Source organism: Arachis ipaensis, chromosome B6 (assembly GCF_059453495.1).
Source record: "Arachis ipaensis isolate K30076 ecotype BB chromosome B6, ASM5945349v1, whole genome shotgun sequence".
NCBI lineage: Eukaryota > Viridiplantae > Streptophyta > Magnoliopsida > Fabales > Fabaceae > Arachis > Arachis ipaensis.
The window spans coordinates 28,233,756-28,254,666 of NC_142441.1; the positions used below are offsets into that span (position 1 = coordinate 28,233,756).

General features: G+C 36.5%; 1 non-coding gene across 1 annotated transcript; it reads left to right on the plus strand.

Moving 5' to 3' along the window:
* The first annotated feature begins 245 nt into the window (after nt 1-245).
* Nucleotides 246-353, plus strand: LOC148554975 (small nucleolar RNA R71). Its single transcript, XR_015887930.1, has one exon. It is a non-coding gene; the product is annotated as a small nucleolar RNA R71 (small nucleolar RNA).
* The last annotated feature ends 20,558 nt before the right edge of the window (nt 354-20,911 follow it).

Consider the following 20,911-nt stretch of genomic DNA (forward strand, 5'->3'; position numbering starts at 1 on the left):
TTATTCTGAGCCAATATGGCATTCAGAGTATCAATTTCAAGAACTCCCTTCTTCTGAGGCGTCCCATTGTTAACAGGATTCCTCTCAGAGGTGTACATGAACTGGTTATTTACAACCATTTTAATGAGTTCCTGAGCTTCTGCAGGGGTTTTCAGATGAAGAAATCCTCCTGCAGAATGGTCCAATGACATTTTTGACAACTCAGACAAACCATCATAGAATATACATATGATGCTCCATTTTGGAAGCATGTCAGTAGGACACCTTTTGATCAGTTGCTTATATCTTTCCCAAGCTTCATAGAGGGACTCACCTTCCTTCTGTCTGAAGGTTTGGATCTCCACTCTAAGCTTGCTCATCTTTTGAGGTGGAAAGAATTTGGCCAGAAAAGCACTGACCAGCTTTTCCCAAGAGTTCAGGCTTTCCTTAGGTTGTGAATCCAATCATGTTCTAGCTCTGTCTCTTATAGCAAAAGGGAAAAGCATAAGCCTGTAAACCTTGGGATCAACTCCATTGGTCTTGACAGCGTCACAGATTTGCAAGAATTCAGCTAAAAACTGATGAGGATCTTCCATTGGAAGTCCATGAAACTTGCAATTCTGCTGCATTAGAGAAACTAATTGAGGCTTAAGCTCAAAGTTCTTTGCTCCAATTGTAGGAATTGAGATGCTTCTTCCATAGAAGTTGGAAGAGGGTGCAATAAAGTCACCAAGCATGTTCCTTGCATCTCCACCATTGTTATTAGGTTCGGCCATGTCTCCTTCTTTTTCAAAAATTTCTGTTAGGTCCTCTCCAGAGTGTTGTGCTTTAGCTTCTCTTAGCTTCCTCTTTAGAGTCCTTTCAGGTTCAGGATCTGCTTTAACAAGAACGTTCTTATCATTGTTCCTGCTCATATGAAAAAGAAGAAAACAGAAAAGAAGAGGAATCCTCTATGTCACAGTATAGAGATTCCTTTATGTGAGTAGAAGAAAAGAAGAATAGAAGAAGGAGAAGAGAAAAATTTGAACACAGAGAAGAAGAGTGGGTTCGAATTTTTAGTGGGAAGGAGTGTTAGTAGATAAATAAATAAATAGAAGGAGATAAGAGAAGGGGAGAGAATTCAAATTTAATTTAAAATAAAAGGATAATGTTTTTGTTTTTGTTTTAAAAATTAGTTATAATTCGAAAATTAAAAAGAGAAACAAAATAAAATTTGAGAACTAAATAAATTAATTAATTAAAAAGATTTTTGAAAAAGTTGTTAGTGATTTTCGAAAATTGGAGAGAGAAAAGTAGTTAGGTAGTTTTGAAAAAGATATGATTGAAATAGAAAACTTTTAAAATCAAACAAAAAGTCAAGTAGTTAATTGAAAAAGATTTTGAAAATCAATTTTGAAAAGATAAGAGGTTAGAAAAAGATTTTGAAATTGATTTTGAAAAAGATGTGATTGATATGATTGAAATTTATTTTGAAAAATATTTGAAAAGGAAATTTAAAAAGATTTGATTTTGAAAATCAAAGTTGATTACTTGACTCACAAGAAACTAAAAGATATGATTTTAAAATTTAAAGATTGAACATTTCTTAATAGGCAAGTAACAACTTGAGATTTTTGAATCAATCACATTAAATATTTTGCATTAATTTCGAAAGAATGCGAAAAAGATTTTGAAATCATTTTGAGATTTTTGAAAATATGAAAGAAAAAATGAAAAAGATTTGATTTTTGAAAAAGATTTGAAAAAGATATGATTTTTAAATTGAAAATTTGACTTGACTCATAAGAAACAACTAAATTTTGAAAATTTTTGAAAATGTCAACTCAAATATTCGAAATTTATGAGTGAAATAAGGGAAAGATATTTTTTTAATTTTTGAATTTTTAATGAGGAAAGAGAAAAACATCAAAATGACTCAAAACATGAAAATTCAAGATCAAAACATATGATGCATGCAAGAACACTTTGAATGTAAAGATGAACACCAAGAACACTTTGAATGTCAAGATGAACACCAAGAACTTATTTTTGAAAGATTTTTAAGAAAAGACACACATGCAAGATACCAAACTTAGAAATTTTCAATGTTTAGAGACTAACAAATTGAAAATGCATATGAAAAACAAGAAAAGACACAAAACATGAAAATCATAAGATCAAACAAGGAAAATCATCAAGAACAACTTGAAGATTATGTAGAACACATGCATGAATTTTTTGAAAATTTTTAGAGAATAAAAAAGATGCAATTGACACCAAACTTAAAATTTGACACAAGACTCAAACAAAAACACAAAATTTTTGGTTTTTATGATTTTATTAATTTTTTTTTGGATTTTTGGATTTTTCAAAAATTAATTTGAAAAAGAAAATAAGAAAATTCAAAATTTTTAATAAGAATTCCCAGAATCATGCAATGTTAGTCTAAAACTCCGGTCCAAGAATTAGACATGGTTTACTAGCCAGCTGATAAACCACTATTTTATGGTTTATCTTGTGCTCAATTGAGTGCTTTTTATCTACTCTTTACCCACTTATTCATATTATTTGCATAGTTTTACATTTGCCTTCCTAATTATGTGCTTTAATTGAAAACATGCTTCTTTGGCCTTTAAATTGCTAATTATTAATCATCTCTTATTACCATTAGATGCCTTGATATGTGCGTTAAGTGTTTTCAGAGATTATAGGGCAGGAATAGCTCAGAGGATGGAAAGAAAGCATGCAAAAATGGAAAGAATACAAGAAGTTGGAGAAATTGCTAAGCTGTCCAGCCTGACCTCTTCGCACTCAAATGGCTATAACTTTAGCTACAGAGATCCAAACGACGCGGTTCTAGTTGCGTTGGAAAGCTAACGTCCGGGGCTTCGATTTGATATATGCTATATTTTCCCTAACGCTAGGCGATGCGACCGTGTGATCCATGCGGCCGCGTCGCAGTGACGGAAGTCCAACGTGGTTGAATTCGAGACCAGCGAATTCTGGGCTATTTCTGACCCAGTTTGTGGCCCAGAAAACACAGATTAGAGGCTATAAAGTGGGGGAATGCATTCATTCATGAGGAGGCTTTCACAATTCACAATTTTAGGAGTAGATGTAGTTTTTAGAGAGAGAGGTTCTCTCCTCTCTCTTAGGATTAGGATTTAGGACTTCTCTTAATTTTAGGAGTGACTCTCAATCCAGGTTCAATGTTCTTTTATTTATTTTTCCAATTTAATTTATGAATGTCTATGTCAGATTTAAGTTCTTTTGTTAATGCAATTTGAGGTATTTCAGTTTATTATTACTTTCTTTTATTTACATGATTATTGCTTCCCATTTGAAGGCATTTTTATTCCAGTAGATTTACTTTTTCCCTTTTGGTTTTGGTTAAGAAATCAGTGACTCAGGAGTTATCCAATTCAACAGCATAATTGATAATTGTTATCTTGCCAATTGAGTTGAACTTCAATAATCCCATTCTTTTCTTAGGAAATAAATAGGATTCGAAGATCAAACCAATTTGTCCCTTGACTTTCCTTTGCTTTAGTAAAGGTCAACTAAGTGGAATTAAGATTCAACTTTCATTATTATTGATAAGGATAACTAAGTCTGGACTTCCAACTTCTTATACCTTGCCAAGAGATTTTATTATTATTGTTTTATTTTACTTGTCATATAACATATTCCCACCTTACTTCCAAAACCCCCAATTTACAATCTTCATAACCAATAATAAGAACATACTTCCCTGCAATTCCTTGAGAAGACGACCCGAGGTTTAAATACTCGGTTATCAATTTTAATGGGATTTGTTACTTGTGACAACCAAAACGTTTGTACGAAGGGATTTCTGTCGGTTTAGAGACTATATCTACAACGCGAATGCTTTTATGAAATTCTTTACTGGCAAAAATCTCAACGTCAAAATGGCGCCGTTGCCGGGGAATTGCAAACGTGTGGCTTATTATTGGTTATTGTAAATTTTTTTTGCTTTTTGTTTGTTTATTTGTTTTTATTTTTGCTTTTTCATAAATTAAGAGGTTATTGGTTTTTATTTAGTTATTAAAAAAAAAATTTTCAAAAACTTGTTCTTAATGTTCATCTTGATCTTCAAGTTGTTCTTCGCGTTCATCTTGACCTTCAAGCTGTTCTTAGTTGTTTTCTTCGTTTTAATCTAAAAATTTGAAATTTGGTGTCATTTTATTGTTTTTCTCTTTCCTCATTAAATTCAAAAATATTTTTAATTAATTTTTTTCGAAAAAAAATTTCAGATTTTTATTTTTAAAATTTTTATCTTATCTTATCTTATTTCAAAAATCAAATTTCAAAATTCAAATTTAAAAATTTTCAAAATTTAAATTTAAATAACCTTTAAATTTAAATTTGTTTTTATTTTCATTTTTAATTTTTATTTTGCTACTATGAACTCTCACCCCTTTGGCTATGAGTCTGGTTACAATTATGTTGCAGGAAGAAGAAATTACAATGAGAACAGGCATCAAGGTTGGAACAATCAAAGATGGGAGGAGCCACAAGGATTTGATCAACCCTCATGGCAATAACCACCTCCAGTGGACTATCAACAACCACCACCATATGCCTATGAACCCTTTCCTCAACATGACTTTGGACCACCATACTCACAAGCCCCTTTCCACCATTTACCTCCATATGACCCTAACCCACATCCACCATACCAACCACCTTATGAACCAAATGAACCATACATAGATCCACCCCAAACCTCCATGGAGAAAGAACTTGCCAATCTAAACTCTACTATACAAGCTCTCGTCGCCCAAATCAGACCACCAAATACCTTCAACAATCAACCCTCAAGCTCTAGTGCACTTCCTTTTCAACCACAGAATGATCTCTCTATCCCATCACCACCATCCATGGAAGAGCACCCACATCCATCAATCCAAGAGCAAGATGATCCCAATTATGCTATTGATATGGAACAGGAAAGAAGGAATCATCTTCGTGAATCCATACTTCATAAGGAGCTAGAGGAGGCCCTACGGGTAAAGGTAGGAGAGACCCTTGAAGATGAAAGAATAGTTGAAAGGAGTTGTCATGGAAAGAAAAGCATCGAGGATGAATACGATTTTATACTTAAACAACTGGACAAAGCAGCAATTATTAAAAAGGAAGAAGTGGTTGCAGACTTAAGAGATGCTGTACCTCCATTGGAAAGTCCAGTTACAGAGCCTCCTTCCATGGTGTTTGATGTTGATGTTGAGAAGAGCGTACAATCTCCAAGGCAGACCATGGTTGAAGACTTTGTAGAGGTTGATCAAGAGGTAGAAGATGTCAAAGAGCACAAAGGAGTGGAGCTTGAAATTACCTTGCCAAAGTTGTTGTAAACCCCTCCCCCTAAGTTGCCATCATCCTTCACAACATTCAAGTGGGTAAAATTCATATCCCTTAGCTTTCTAATCCCACTTGAATATGGGCTACTAGAGACAGATGGTCAACTCAGAGCTCTTTGTGACATTAAGAGTAAGAGGAAGATGGTCAGTGGTACGAATTGTCCTGCAAGGTTCATTATGGTTGGAAGCTTTAAACGCAATGGTTGGTGTAGAGCTCAATTGAATGGGTCTAGGAAGCTGTTTGGTAGCTGCAATGAGAATTCAAATTACTTATCACCCGGCTGGAAAAGTACAAATCCCGACAAAAATGGGTGTAAAAGCAAGATTTGGGATCCTGGAATCTGCTCTGACACTTGTTACCCCGGGAGCCTAAGAATCTGTTTGAAGCTTCTTAAGGGCTTTACATGCTTAGTTTGGGACCCCGGAGGTTACTAGAGATTAAACATTGGTGGAGATTCCTGGATGAGTTCAAGCACAAGCCACCATAACAGGGAGCTCACCAAATGTCCAACTTAAGGACTCTAACTAAAAGTGCTAGGTGGGAGACAACCCACCATGGTATAATCGTTCCTTTTTTATTTTTATTTAGTTTTATTTGTTTTTGAGTTTTATTTTATTTTATTATATTGAACCTGGAGTTTTGCATCACATTCATATTAACACTGCATTCTGCATATTTTTTTCAGATTAAAAAAAAAGGGATTTTCGCACGCGACGCGACAGCATCGCCGACGCGTCCGCGTCGTATGTGCGTTTGGAAGAAAATGAGGATGAACAGAGAGTCACACGAAAGCATGGCTGGAGGCGCGCTAATGGCACAAATTGATCCACGCGACCGCGTCGCTGACGCGGTCGCGTCATTTGAAAAATAGCTTCCCCACGCGTCCGCGTCACCCACGCGAACGCGTGGCTCTGCGAAATCGACGTAAATAGGTGTATGGCAGAAAGTTGAGCTGGAGTTGGGCTGGATTCGTGCTGGAAGTCCAAGCCTCACCACGCAAACGCGTGCCCCACGCATCCGCGTTGTTTTTAAAAGATGGCCATTCACGCGATCGCATGCCCCACGCGATCGCGTCACCCAGATTTTTTTGGCAAAAGAGTTTCGAACAGAGAGTTGCGCGACCGCAAGGATGCACTCGCGCCAATCGCACAAAACAGGCCACGCGATCGCGTGACCCACGCGTCCACGTCACTTGACCTTATCACGCACCACGCGATCGCACCACTCATGCGTCCGCGTCACAAGCGGCGCACAGAATATCCAGATCAGCCAATTTTCTTATCTTTTCTTCTCTAATCCTTATTTTTCTTATCTTTTCTTATTTCTTTCTTCTTCCTTTCTTATCTTCTTTCCCTTCTCATTCTTCTTATTTTTCTTTTTATTTTATTTTAATTTATTTGCATACTTTCATTGATTGCATTATTTTCATTGGTGTTAGAAATTTCTTTGGGTCATTATTTCTATATTTTACTTGTGGATTATTAGAGGAATTATTTGACAATTATATATAATTTTATTTTTAAAGGGTTGCTTGCATGTTCAATTTATTATTTTCATTAGATTATTTACCATGCATGCTATGTGTTTGTGAAAACGCCCGTATGGCATTGTGCACTGCTTTTCAGTATCTTTTATCCTAGTACTCTGAATGCCTGCTTTTCACAAAACCCTTTTTCATATCATATTCATTCAATATAATTGTCATTACAAACATGTTGCTAGTTTGAAAGGCTTGGTAATCTAACTTGGACATTGAATGCTTGATCTATGCTACTCATGCCTTTGCCTGCATGCCAATAAACACCTTGCATTCAATTGTTATCATATGCACTAGCTATTTTCCATTGATGACTTTTCACATGTACTCATGAGCGTGTGTTAACGTCATTCTTCTTTATTGTGCATTGATTATCACATTTCCCGCTCTCTTCCTTGCTCTAATCCTTAGCTTTATAAGTCACTTTCTTTTTCCCTTTTCAGGATGGCCACCAAGAAGGGTAAAGAGAAAGCTACTCCCAAACTACCGGCAAGGAAAGGAACAAAAAGAGCCCCAGCTGAGGAACCACAACCCCCGTCCACTTGCAAATCTCAGCATGCACCGAGGACGGTGCAATCTTTAAGTGTGGGGAGGTCGATACCGATCTCCATGGGTTAGTATTTTCTTCTCAAACACCAATATTTTATTTTCCTTGTTAGTTGTTGCATTTGCATGTTTGATTGCATGATTATTTGATTTTGTGCATATTTTACCACTTGGTTAAAGTAATATTTTCTTTTTCAAGAAACCTTTTAAGAGCATTTCACTAATTTGAAAAAAAAATTTAATGTTACACTTGTTTGAAGAAATATTATACTGGAACATGGTTTAGAGCTCGAACACACAAAACCTGTGAGATTTTGAGCCTATTTGAATTGGTTGCATTTTACCAACCAATATTTTATTTTTGATGTGTGTTTTTTTTTTCTCTCTAAAATTGTGATCTTTGTCTTGCTTAATTCTATATTTCCATGGTTTGATGTATGCATGCACCTATATGATTGAGGCCTTTGTTTCACTGAGCTTACATACCCATATGGCCTTACCTTTCATTATCCCTTGCAAACCAATTTTGAGCCTATTGTACCCCTTTGTTCTTTTTATTTAGCACATCATTAACTCTAAGCGAAAAATAATAATGTCCTTAATTTGAATCCTTGGTTAGCTTAGACTAGTGAGAGTGCTTATGATTTAAGTGTGGGAAAAGTGGGTTTGGAAATATTTGGTTTAAGAATTGGGTATTATATATCTTCATGTGAAAGAAATGTTTAGAACATGATTCATGCATTCAATATCTTAATCATATGCATTGAGAAAAATAAAAGAAATATATATATATATATAATATATATATATATATATATATATATATATATATATATATATATATATATATATATATATATATATATATATATATATATATATAAAAGAAAAGAAAGAAGAGCAATTAAGCAAAAAGGGGACAAAATGCCCCAAAGTAAGTGGTGAAAGTAATGCATATGTACTGTACTTGAAAATAGAATGCATGAATATGTGGAAAATATGGTTAATGGATAGTTAGATGTTGTATTATGATTACATGGATTGTTTAAGTTAGGTGGAAAGTTTAAGTTAATTAAGGATTCAGATTTTAGTCCACTTGGCCAAATACAATCCTACCTTGACCTTAACCCCATTACAACCCTTAAAAGACCTCTTGATATGTGTATATGTGCATTAAATTTTTGTTGATTGTTAGATGAAGAGAAAGCCTTAGAAAGCAAGGTTAGTAGAAGAATTGAGAGAATCGAACCTTAAACACCTGAGTGATTAGAGTGTATACACTACTAGTAAGGGTTCGATGCTCAATTCCTTGTTCCCTGCTTTCATAAGCTATTTTCTTCTTGCAAATCTATTTGTGCTTCATTTTTATCATTTGAATTAGTGAAATCCAGTTCATATTTGTTCTTGAAAGATTTGTTTATTTTTAACCAAGTAGGTAGAAACATCTTAGCATGTAGTTACATTCATAGGTTGCATTGCATACTCTCTATCATTCCTCTTCATCTTTATAGTTTCTCTTGAGCTTAGCATGAGGACATGCTATTGTTTAAGTGTGGGGAGGTTGATAAACCACTATTTTATGGTTTATCTTGTGCTCAATTGAGTGGTTTTTATCTACTCTTTACCCACTTATTCATATTATTTGCATGGTTTTACATTTGCCTTCCTAATTATGTGCTTTAATTGAAAACATGCTTCTTTGGCCTTTAAATTGCTAATTATTAATCTTCTCTTATTACCATTAGATGCCTTGATATGTGCATTAAGTGTTTTTAGATATTATAGGGCAGGAATAGCTCAGAGGATGGAAAGGAAGCATGCAAAAATGGAAGGAATACAAGAAGTTGGAGAAATTGCTAAGCTGTCCAGCCTGACCTCTTCACACTCAAATGGCTATAACTTTAGCTACAGAGGTCCAAACGACGCGGTTCCAGTTGCATTGGAAAGCTAACGTCCGGGGCTTCGATTTGATATATGCTATATTTTCCCTGACGCTAGGTGACGCGACCGCGTGATCCATGCGGCCGCGTTGCAGTGACGGAATTCCAGCGTGGTTGAATTCGAGACCAGCAAATTCTGGGCTATTTCTAACCCAGTTTGCGGCCCAGAAAACATAGATTAGAGGCTATAAAGTGGGGGAATGCATCCATTCATGAGGAGGATTTCACAATTCACAATTTTAGGAGTAGATGTAGTTTTTAGAGAGAGAGGTTCTCTCCTCTCTCTTAGGATTAGGATTTAGGACTTCTCTTAATTTTAGGAGTGACTCTCAATCCAGGTTCAATGTTCTTTTATTTATTTTTCCAATTTAATTTATGAATGTCTATGTCAGATTTAAGTTCTTTTGTTAATGCAATTTGAGGTATTTCAGTTTATTATTACTTTCTTTTATTTACATGATTATTGCTTCCCATCTGAAGGCATTTTTATTCCAGTAGATTTACTTTTTCCCTTTTGGTTTTGGTTAAGAAATCAGTAACTCAGGAGTTATCCAATTCAACAGCATAATTGATAATTGTTATCTTGCCAATTGAGTTGAACTTCAATAATCCCAATCTTTTCTTAGGAAATAAATAGGATTCGAAGATCAAACCAATTTGTCCCTTGACTTTCCTTTGCTTTAGTAAAGGTCAACTAAGTGGAATTAAGATCAAATTTCATTATTATTGATAAGGATAACTAAGTCTGGACTTCCAACTTCTTATACCTTGCCAAGAGATTTTATTATTATTGTTTTATTTTACTTGTCATATAACATATTCCCACCTTACTTCCAAAACCCCCAATTTACAATCTTCATAACCAATAATAAGAACATACTTCCCTGCAATTCCTTGAGAAGACGACCCGAGGTTTAAATACTCGGTTATCAATTTTAAAGGGGTTTGTTACTTGTGACAACCAAAACGTTTGTACGAAAGGATTTCTGTCGGTTTAGAGACTATATCTACAACGCGAATATTTTTATGAAATTCTTACTGGCAAAAATCTCAACGTCACCAGCCAAGTCTTCAGTGAAAGCTTCGGTCCAAAATACTAGACATGGCCAATGGCCAGCCAAGCTTCAGCAGATCATTGCATTCAATAGCAAGATTGATAGAAATCAACAAGCTCTTGTGATGATAAGTTGAAACCTCGGTCCAAAAGATCAGAGATGGCTTCACAGCCAGCCAGACTTCAACAGATCATCATGAAACTCTAGAATTCATTCTTAAAAATTCTGAATCCATAGAATAATTTATTTATTTTTATTTAAATTTTTTTTTGAAAATTTTTCGAAAAATAAAAAGGTTAAAAATAAAATAAAATTACCTAATCTGAGCAACAAGATGAACTGTCAGTTGTCCAAACTCGAACAATCCCCGGCAACGGCGCCACAAACTTGGTGCATGAAATTGTGATCTCAATGGTGCCAACAACTTGATACGCACAATCATAATCTCAATTCTTCTTCACAACTTCGCACAACTAACCAGCAAGTGCACTGGGTCGTCTAAGTAATAAACCTTACGTGAGTAAGGGTCGATCCCATGGAGATTGTCGGCTTGAAGCAAGCTATGGTGACCTTGTAAATCTCAGTCAGGCAGATTCAAATGGTTATGGGATTTTGATAATTAAAATATAAATAAAACATAAAATAAGATAGAGATACTTATGTAATTCATTGGTGATAATTTCAGATAAGCGTATGGAGATGCTTTGTTCCTTCTGAATCTCTGCTTTCCCATTGCCTCCATTCAATCATTAATACTCCTTTCCATGGCAAGTTGTATGTTGGGTATCACCGTCATCAATGGCTACCTCCCATCCTCTCAGTGAAAATGGTCCTCTACGGTTTCTGTACGGCTAATCAACTGTCGGATTTCTCGTCTCGGATGAAAAATACCAGGCACAGCTACCGCATGGATAATCAGCTGTTGGTTCTCGATCGTGTCGGAATAAGATCCAGTGATCCTTTTGCGCACTGTCACTGTGCCCCACAGTCGCGAGTTTGAAGCTCGTCACAATCATCCCTTCCCAGATCCTACTCGGAATACCACAGACAAGGTTTAGACTTTTCGGATCTCAGGAATGCTGCCAATTGATTCTAGCCTATACCACGAAGATTCTAATCTCGGATTCAGATGCTCTGTTGTCAGGAGAGACGATTTGAATCGTTGAAAAGGGATCCAAGAGATACTCATTCTAGCTTGTCTTCATGTATAACAGAAATGGTTGTTAGGCACGCGTTCATAAGTGAGAATGGTGATGAGCGCACATAATCATCACATTCATCATGTTCTTGGGTACGAATGAATATCTTAGAATAAGAATAAGCTTGAATTGAATAGAAAAATAATAGTACTTTGCATTAATTCATGAGGAACAGCAGAGCTCCACACCTTAATCTATGGGGTGTAGAAACTCCACCGTTGAAAATACATAAGTGATAATAGTCTAGGCATGGCCATGAGGCCAGCCTCCAATGTCTAAGGACTAAACGTTCCAAAGATGATCAAAAGATGTAAAATAAAATCACTAAAAGTAGTTTTTATACTAACTAGTAGCTAGGGTTACATAAGATAAGTAAATGATGCAGAAATCCACTTCCGGGCCCACTTGGTGTGTGCTTGGGCTGAGCATTAAGCTTTTACACGATTAGAGACTTCTCTTTGAGTTAAATGCCAGGTTGTAGCCTGTTTGTGGTGTTTAACTCTGGTTTGTAACCTGTTTCTGGCGTTTAACTTCAGAATAGGGCAGGAAGTTGGCGTTTGAACACCAGTTTGTGTTGTCAAATCTCGAGCAAAGTATAAACTACTATATATTTCTGGAAAGCCCTGGATGTCTACTTTCCAACGCAATTGAGAGTGCACCAATTGGGTTTCTGTAGCTCCAGAAAATCAATTTCGAGTGCAGGGAGGTCAGAATTCAACAGCATCTGCAGTCTTTTTTCAGCCTCTGAATCAGATGTTTGCTCAAGTCCCTCAATATCAGTCAAAAAATACCTAAAATCACAGAAAAGCACACAAACTCATAGTAAAATCCAGAAATGAGATTTTTATTTAAAAACTAATAAAAATATAATAAAAATTAACTAAAACATACTAAAAACATACTAAAAACAATGCCAAAAAGCGTATAAATTATCCGCTCATCAGTATCCAACTAATATGTTCTACCTCTTCTTTTGATTGAGATTTTCTAAAGGTTCTTTTGGTTGGAATTTTAGTAAAAGTGCATTTTCATATAGGAATATTTGCAAAAGTGTATAAGGAGTTCACTTGAACTTGCATGCTATTATTCTCAATTTTTGTATTTTTCATTGATCTTGCAGGAGCGCTTGAAGAGTCCATATTTTTCAATATATTTTGGCTTGATTTGAATGGATTTTTAGCGTATGAACTCACACTTAAGCACCAAAATAGCATATTTTTGTGTTTGATCCCTAATTTGATCCTAAATGTGAAAACATGCATTTTAATGCTTAGATTAGTGAATTTTAATTCCACTTCTATGTCATTCGATGCCGTGGTATGGTTTGTGAGTGATTTCAGGCCTTGAAGGCAAGAATGGAAGGATAAAAGTGGAAGAAAGCATGTACAAGGGAGAAAACATGAAGAAAACAAGGAAAAGCACACACAGCGAAGTGTGCATGTGCACAGCCCTGCGTGCACATGCACAAGCGAGAATTTCTATGTGTGCGTACGCACGCACTTGTGCGTACGCATAGGTCAATTTTCAGCCGATTGTGCGGACGCACATGTCTGTGCGTCCACACAGGTCCCTGCACGTGATTGCATTAATGAAACATGTGCTGCACGAATTTGGAGGTCTCTTGGCCCATTTTGTGAGGCTTGAAGGCTGAAGTGAAAGGCTATATAAAAGGGATTCAACACACATTAACACACAAGCTTTCATTAGGATAGATTAGGTAAAAAATGCATTAGGAGTAGGAGTAGGAGTAGGGTAGAATTGCTCTCTTAGGGTTTTAATTTCCATCTTCATTGTAGCATTTTATAGCAAGATTTTCTTTGGATTTTTGCTTCTTAAATTGTAAGTACTCTTTAATTCCACTTTAATTACATTGTCTTTACTTTCATTTGCCTTGGTTCAAGTTACTTGTTTATAATTGCAATTTTATGTTTCTTGAAGTTTTGATTAATGAATTCTATGTTTCATGCTTCCTTTATGTTTCATTGCTTGTCTATATTTGGTTTTGTTGATAGTTGGTTATAGTTTGTTATTTTTCCTTGCAATTTTCCATGCTTTATTTTTATACACACAAGGTGTTTCTGAAAATGCCAATTATGAGTTTTGAGTAGATTTTCCCACCTTGGCTTGTGGTTTGAGTTCCTAGGATACTAAAGTCATAATGTCCGACATTTAGTGGTAATTCTTGGGTAGTTAGTTGACTCTTGTTTTCATTTACGCTAGCCTTTTATCAACTAGTTTGGTAAGTTGGCTAGGACTTATGGATTAAGGTCAAATATTTCTTGCTTGACTTACTCCTCGATGGTTGGGGTTGACTAGGCAAGATTGACTCATCATAATTTCCATAGTTGTGGTTATGGCAATGATAGAATTCCTTGGACTCTCATTCCCAAGTCAAGGCTCTTTTATTGCATTTATAGCATTTTCACTAAGTTTTGGTCTTATTTCTCTTTACTTGCATTAATTAAAATTTTGATCATCTCTTAGTTCTTTTATTGCTTGGTTCTTTTAATATTTTGTTCTTGATTGCAAAACCCCTTTTTGCCTCCACAACCGAAAGAGAAACACTTCTAATTGCATCTTAGGGAGAACGACCCGAGGTTTCATTACTCTTGGTTACTTTGATGTGAATTTAAACATTTGATTTGGGAATCAATTGTTGGTCTAGACTATACTTTCAACGACGAAATTCTATTTTGTGAAAATCTAGACTAACAATAGTTCTCACTATCAAATTTGTATTCGTTGTCGGGGATGCAATTGAGTGCTATCTTTTGGTTGTTGTAAATATGTTGATAGTGTAAATAGTTTACTTTTTTTGGTTATTTGGTTGCTTTTGTTAATGTTTAGTTTTCTTGTTTTTCTTGTTTGTTAATGTCTTTTGTTTTTATTTGCTACTTTCTCTATGAGCTATCACTCTTGTTACTTGGAGCTTGTTGAGATTGTTTTGTAGGGTATGATGAATCCAAATTGGGATTGCTCCAAGGAGTGGGAGAATCAATTTAGGGAGGACCCAATTGCGTATGAACAACACTCATGGCAAACACCTCCCTCATACTACAACAAGCTAAACCCTTCCCTATATGAATATCAAGCCCAAGGATATGAGAGATACTCCATACACAACCCTCAACCACCAAACTTTCAAGTACTACACCATGCACCCCCATGGAGTCAAAGTGTCTTTATACACCTTGTTACCAACCATATGAACTACCACACCCTTATACACCACCTCAATACCCTCATCCACATGACACATCTTCCAACTATACAACCTTTTCCCCAACCTTTGAGCCCTTCCTTCCACCTCAATATGAAGTTTTCCAACCCTTGTCCCAAGAACAACAAGACCTTCAAGCATTCTTCCAAGAGCAAGAAGGGTTCTGAAGGATGCAAGGGGAGTTTATGGCTACCATAGACAAAGCGGTGAACCGCTTAGCCTCACTACGCTCAAGCAATCAAGATATTCCCCTTGAAGAAGGTGGAAGATCAAGTATGGAGTGTAGTAAGGAGGAGAACATGGAACCTCAAGGGAAGGTAGAAGAGTTAGAAGAAGAATTGCCACAAGAGGAGGAAGGTAGAACTTGGGAACCGGAGGAGGTAAATGGAGAATGGAGGGAGTTTGATCAAGAAGTGGATCGCATCATCAATGATTTTTTGTCCACCTTGGTCAACCTCCTCAATAATCTTGAGGAAGCTTTCCGGGGAAGAGCTAAAAAAGAGTGGTGAGGAAGAGGTAATCACCCAAGAAGTGGAAGTATTCATACAAGAGTCCAAGAGAGTGACTTCAACCCAAGGACAAGTTGAATGGGTAATAATTTCCTCCATGAGCTTTATTGGCCCATATCAATTTGCTCTCTTGGAAACGGATTATCAACTTAAGGTGCTTCTTGGAGTGTTAAATGGTGAAGGATTGGATGTTGGTTGGCATTGGAGTTCAAGGAACAAGTGGTGCAAGGTCCAGTTTGGAAGAATCCAAGATTCAAGTGGGTGCTTCAAAGGTGCTTCAAGAGGTTGTTCATCCAATGGCACAAGTGAAGGTCAACAAGAGGATGATAGAAAAACCAAAGTGTGGGATCCGGGCAACAATTTTGGATCCCAATTGTTTTCTTGAAGTTGCTTAAGAGCTTGATGTGCTTTGTGTGGGATCCCGGAAGATTCTTGAGTAGCAAGCATGGGTGGCAACTCAAGGATGAGTGGAAGCATAAGCCACCATGACACTAGCTTCACTCAAAAGTCCAACTTGAGGACTTAAAACTAAAGTGCTAGGTGGGAGACATCCCACCATGGTAATATCCTTCTAGCTTTCTCTCTTTTAGTTTTGTTTCATGAATAATTGGCTATATTGCTTGGTTGGTTTGATTTATTTTGATGTTTGTTAGTTAATTTTGGGTGAAATAATGTGTTTGTGGAGTTTCATGATGTTTTGGGGCTTGAAAACCTATTTTGGACATCAAGTTTGGTGCCTTAGAGCCAAAATTTTTGTTGCAGGAACAAAGTCCTGTGCGTCCGCACAGACCCGTGCGTGCATACAGATCCCCTGTTTCCCCATCCCTGTGCGTCCACACAGCAATGTGCGCTCGCACGCACCTAAAAACTCCCTTTGTTCGCAGCACATGCACGGCTTGTGCATGTGTACACCACCCTCCATTCCCCTCTGTGCGACCGCACACCATTTGTGCGGCCGCACACCAAAAAAAAAACGTTCTGTGCGTGCGCACAGCCCGGTGCACACGCACATGCCTTGAGACCCCCTCTGCCAGCAGCGCTCGCATGCTGCGGTGCGCGCGCATACCCCCTCTCTTCGTCCCGTGCGTCCGCACACAACCTTGTGCGTCCGCACATGTCTTTTCTCCCTTCTCTATTTCTTTCTTTCTTCTTCTTTTCTTTTCTCCTTGTATTTCTTCTTTCTTTCTTCTCCTCTCCGGCGAAGTTCCACCACTGTGAGCCTCGCGGTGGCTAACACAAGTGCCACTGTTACCTATCCCTTTCTTTTATATTCTTCATCTTTTTAATTTTCCTATTTTACTCTTATGTACTTTGTTAATTTACTTGCTTCATTTTCATTTTCTTTATTTAGTTCTGGTAATTTAGCATAAATTTTTCGTAATCCTTTGTTTGTTTGTTAAGTTCCAAGTGTTCAATTTTCAATTATGGGTTGCGGATGTTTGAATTTTGGTTTGAATTGATGATGCACTGCACTCTATGTGTTTGACATAATGCCTACATGAACATTTTGTTTAATGCATGTGTTGTAGCTACCATGTGTGTTAGACTATATCCTTGTTTGGCATTCTAATCAAGAATTGTGCACCCTTGAATAATTATAATGTTGTTTTAGGTTGGAATTTCAATCATGTACTTGATCATTGTCTTGAGTTACTAGCACCAAATTGATTTAGAAATTAACTTTTTATCTCTTAGTTGGTGCAATTTTTAACAAGTACATATTGAATTTAGTGAATTGAATGGAATTGCTTGTTCATCATGATTTTTAAGTCAATATAATCACATCACAAGGTATTTGCTCCTTGTTAATGCTTTGCATTTGTTTGAGTTGACTTGACTTGATCCTTATCAAGACTTGTCACTTTTTGTAGCAAGCACCTTCCCATGTGATTAGTTGATTACCCTTAAGGATGAATAGGTAGTTCTGTTCATCATTGCACTGGTTATTGTTTGTTGTGCTATTTTACATCAATTTTGCTCTTTCACTTGGACAACTTCAATACCCAACATCTCTTACATTCAATTCACTCTTGTTGTAGTTGCCTACGTTTGCGTGTGCTTAATTGATGCTCATGCATTGTTTGCATCTTAGGCCATTTAATTGAGGAACTCTTTCTTACTTTTTGATTGGGTGGATGCCACTTTAACCGGCCGTTGTGTGTATTCCACACCACTATGCAAACTTCTTCAATTAGATGCTTAGTTGCTCCCTCCTTTACCCTTTTGTGTTACTTGCCCTATGATTCTAATTATACTTTCTCTATTCTTTCTGAGGATGAGACGTCAAGACAAGGAGCCAGGAGAGGAGGACGACACCGAAGATGGAGATGCCAAGAATGCATTGGACTCGGTGATTCCCACACAACCCAAAGCCCCTGCATCTGTCAGTTGAAGATGGAGTGCCTTAAAGACATTTTCCCCTCGGATTGTGTTTATGCACGGAGGACCGTGCAACGCTTAAGTGTGGGGGAGGATTCGTCATTTTGGGGAGTAAACTTTCTCTTCCGAACACTTTGCACTTTAATTTTTGTTTCTTTTATTATGTTTCTTGTAGATATTTAGAGTGTTTTTGATTGTTGCATTGCATTTTCTTCATAGTTTATATCTATTGCATTTTTGCATCCTTTGCATGACATATATTTTATAGATAGAAGTTGTGATTGGATGATGTAAATAGCTTATGCCTAGTTTATCTTGATCCTAATTGTTCATGTTACTTTTTGCTTGTTGAAAATTAAGGAAAGAACTAGAAAATTTTGAAAAAATTTTGCATCCATCACAACATACATACATACATATATGAAATAATTTTGGTGAAAAATAACAAGGATTTCCAAGAATTTTTTTTCAAGGGCGTTCTATTGAATTGATTGAGAAAACTATTTTCAACTTGCTTGAATGATTTCTTTATGGAACATAGAAGAGTAAAGAACAAATACCTTGTGAGTTTTGGGCTTATATTGAGTGGTTACATATTTTAACCACTAATTTTGTTCATTGTGTGCTATATCTCTTCTATGATTGTAATCTTAGTTTTGCTTGACTCTTTATTTCCAATGATTGATGTTTTGAATTGCATTGAGCATGACTGAGGCCATCTTTGCATGACTCACTTACCCATATGGCCTACCCTTTACATCTACCATTGTTAACCCCTTTGAGCTTTATCTACCCCATTGTTCTTGATTGTAACCATATCAAAATCCTAAGCATAAAACCATGAATAACCTTGGATTGAATCCTTGATTAGCTTAGGTTGGAGAAGTGATGAGCAGATAATTTATACGCTTTTTGGCATTGTTTTTAAGTAGTTTTTAGTATGATTTAGTTAGTTTTTAGTATATTTTTATTAATTTTTAAATAAAATTCACATTTCTGGACTTTACTATGAGTTTGTATGTTTTTCTGTGATTTCAGGTATTTTTTGGCTGAAATTGAGGGACTTGAGCAAAAAGCAGATTCAGAGGTTGAAGAAGGACTGCAGATGCTGTTGGATTCTGACCTCCTTGCACTCAAAGTAGATTTTTCTAGAGCTACAGAACTCCAAATGATGCGCTCTTAATTGCGTTGGAAAGTAGATATCCAGGGCTTTCCAGCAATATATAATAGTTCATACTTTGCCCGAGTTTAGATGACGCAAACTGGCGTTCAACGCCAGCTCCCTGCCCTATTCTAGAGTCAAACGCCAGAAATAGGTTGCAAAGTGGAGTTAAACACCAGAAACAGGTTATAAACTGGCGTTTAACTCCAAGAAAGACCTCTCCATGTGAAAGTTTCAATGTTCAGCCCAAGCACACACCAAGTGGGCTCCGGAAGTGGATTTCTGCATCATTTACTTAACTCTGTAACCCTAGTAACTAGTTTAGCATAAATAGGACTTTTTACTATTGTATTTACATCTTTTGGACCATCTTTGGATTATCCTTTGATCACGTTTTGGGGGCTGACCTCTCGGCCATGCCTGGACCTTGTCCTTATGTATTCTCAATGGTAGAGTTTCTACACACCATAGATTAAGGTGTGGAGCTCTGCTGTTCCTCATGAATTAATGCAAACTACTATTGTTTTTTTATTCAACTCAAGCCTATTTCTTATCTAAGATATACACTTGTTCTTCAACCTGAGGAAGGTGATGGTCCATGACACTCATCATCATTCCCACCCATGAACGCGTGCCTAACAACCACCTCCGTTCTACTTGCAATCGCTTAAGTGCATATCTCTTAGCCTTCTGGTTAATGACGCATGGTTGCCTCGCCTGACACCGAGCCTTCCATTCCATGAGATCAGAGTCTACGTGGTATAGGCTAGAATTATTGGCGGCCATTCTTGAGATACGGAAAGTCTAAACCTTGTCTGTGGTATTCCGAGTAGGATCCCGGAAGGGATGGCTGTGACGAGCTTCAAACTCGAGAGTGCTGGGCATAGTGACAGATGCAAAAGGATGACTGAATCCTATTCCAGTATGATCGAGAACCGAAAGATGAATAGCCATGCGGTGACAGTGCATTTTGGACCATTTTCACTGAGAGGATGGGATGTAGCCATTGACGACGGTGATGCCCTGCATAAGCTTGCCATGGAAAAGAGTATGAGTGATTGGATGAAGACAATAGGAAAACAGAGAATCAGAAGGAACAAAGCATCTCCATACGCTTATCTGAAATTCTCGCCAATGAATTATATAAGTACCTCTATCCTATATTTTATTTATATTTTAATTATCAATTCACCATAACCATTTGAATCTGCCTGACTGAGACTTACAAGGTGACCATAGGTTGCTTCAAGTCGACAATCTCCGTGGGATCGACCCTTACTCACGTAAGGTTTATTACTTGGACGATGCAGTGCACTTGCTGGTTAGTTGTGCGAAGTTGTGATAAAGTGTATGAATTACGTTCCGAGCACCAAGTTTCTGGCGCCGTTGTTAAGGATCACGATTTCGCATACCAAGTTTTTGGCGCCGTTGCCGGGGATTGTTCGAGTTTGGACAACTGACGGTTCATCTTGTTGCTCAGATTAGGTAATTTTATTTTATTTCTAAGCTTTTTATTTCTTATTTTCGAAAAATACAAAAAAAATTAATAAAATCATAAAAAACCTAAAATAATTTTGTGTTTTCGTTTGAGTCTTGTGTCAATTTTTAAGTTTGGTGTCAATTGTATGTTTTAAAAATTTGTGCATTTTTCGAAAATTTTATGCATTTCATTCTTCATGATCTTCAAGTTGTTCTTGGCCAGTCTTCTTGTTTGATCTTCATATTTTCTTGTTTTGTGTCTTTTGTTGTTTTTCATATGCATTTTTGCATTCATGGTGTCTAAGCATTGAAAATTTCTAAGTTTGGTGTCTTGCATGTTTTTCTTTTCTTGAAAATTTTTTAAAAATAAGTTCTTGATGTTCATCATGATCTTCAAAGTGTTCTTGGTGTTCATCTTGATATTCATAGTGTTCTTGCATGCATCATTGGTTTTGATCCAAAATCTTAATGTTTTGGGTCATATTTGTGTTTTTCTCTCTCATCATTAAAAATTCAAAAATAAAAAAAATACCTTTTCCTTATTTTAC